Below are 2168 nucleotides of genomic sequence, written 5' to 3' on the forward strand. Positions count from 1 at the left end.
GTGGGGGGCAGGTTCTGGTTCATGACATTTACAGTCACTGTTCACTCTCCTGCTTCTCCTCACCACTACAGACTGTACACAGTTTACACAAGGACGAGGAGAGAATGTAGGAAGAGAGACATGATGGTTTCTTATGGGAGATCAATTCATTCACCTGAAACAAAAAAATCTATAGTAATCTCCTTAATTCACAAAAACAGGATGAACAAAATTCTGAGAAAAGTTTTCTTAAAGAAATAAAGAAAATCCTGTTTCCCTGAATTAACGAGGTAATTATTTTATATGTAATGAACGCTTCACACTTCTCACTGTGACATCAACAACAGGAATAAAACTGGTAATAATGAGTAAAAACACATTAATGTGAACTGAGAGATGATAATGAGAATAATTCGGGGGGGGGGGGGGGGGGGGGGGGGGCTTTCTCAGCTGACCCACATGTAAATGCTTTAGTTGAAGGAAGCATCAGCGCACTAACACACACATCCACTGCTACTGTTCTACCATCAGTGCAATGACCTATATGTTCTATATGGAAGTCAGCTCATGGTGCACTGACCTGTCACACACACACACACACACTCACACACAGAGACACACACACAAAGACACACACACACACACACTCACACAGAGACACACACACAGACACACACACACACACACACACACACACACACTCACACAGAGACACACACACACTCACACAGAGACACACACACTCACACAGAGACACACACACACACACTGTGAAAAACACCAGAGTCTTTGTTTCAACCTTCATTAACTGAACGACGTCCAGTTCGCCTCATGTTTCTGCTCCAGTCACAACTGGGAGTTCACCAGTTCAGCCCCAGTCTGGACTCTCCGGCAGTCGGGGGCAGATTTGCTGAAGGGCACCTTGAGCTGACGCTGCTCGGGGTGCCAAGCTGAAATTACTTTTTCTCTCACCCAGCTGGCCCAAAAGCCAGTTTCATATGTGTGTGTGTGTGTGTGTGTGTGTGTGTGTGTGTGTGTGTGTGTGTGTGGATGCTGTGTTTAATCTCTATGCTCCATAAATATGTGAATTATCCTGAGAATCAATAATCTGGAACTAAGTGTCACAGACAGAAAAGACAGAGCGTAGGAGAGAGGAGAGAAGAAGAGAGAGGAGAGGAAACAGGAGACAGAGAGAGGAAGTGAAGGAAGGAAGCGTGAAATAGTGAGGAAGTAAAAGAGAGAGAGAGAGAGAGAGAGACAGGAGTCCCAGCTCTGGTGTGCACAGATATTATTCATTGCATAGACAGGAATACAGTCTCAAGTGAAATGCTTTGAACCACCTGAGAGTACACACACACACACACACACACACACACACACACACACACACACACACACACACACACACACACACACACAGAACTGTGTGCAAACACACGTCACGCACAAACGCACAAATCTTTCTGCTACAAGAAAACATTATTCAAACACACACACACTGTAAATACAAACACATGCCTGCAACACACACACACACACACACACACACACACACACACACACACACACACACACACACAGAGGAAATAAGAGAGGAAAAGAGGAAGGAGGAGCAGAAGTGAAGAGAAACAGCCTGTGAGAGTTATGAGAGGATTACAGGGAAGGAGGGAAGGAGGGAAGGAGGGAAGGAGGGAAGGAGGGGAGGAGGGAAGGAGGGAAGGAGGGAAGGAGGGAAGGAGGGAAGGAGGGAAGGAGGGAAGGAGGGAAGGAGGGAAGGAGGGAAGGAGGGAAGGACGGAAGGAGGGAAGGAGGGAAGGAGGGATCACTGACAGTGTAAGAAAGGAAAAGAAAAAGGAGGGAGAGCAGGTGACTGGATACAAGGACATGAGGAGAAGAGAGGGGAAGAAAAAAAAGACGGAAAAGGAGGAGAAAATAGAAACATGATGAAAAAATGATGAAAAAGAAGAGAGAGAAATGTAAGGAATGAAAGAGAAGAATTCATCCATCCATCCAAAGACAGGAGGAATAAAGGAGAGAAAGACAGTGACGGTTAGAGGAGGGATGGGTAGTCAAAGATAACACACAGCTCACAATGAAAGTGACAGCTTTGCTCCGAGGCCGACTCCAGCTCACTGTTGTTTCATTATAATCTCATAACTGTCACATCCTGGGGGGGGGGGGGGAAAAAA

This window comes from Seriola lalandi, unplaced genomic scaffold (genome assembly GCF_002814215.2).
Source record: "Seriola lalandi dorsalis isolate HSWRI2012SDOR001 ecotype SW California unplaced genomic scaffold, Sedor1 jcf7180002051237, whole genome shotgun sequence".
NCBI classification, from domain to species: Eukaryota; Metazoa; Chordata; class Actinopteri; order Carangiformes; family Carangidae; genus Seriola; species Seriola lalandi.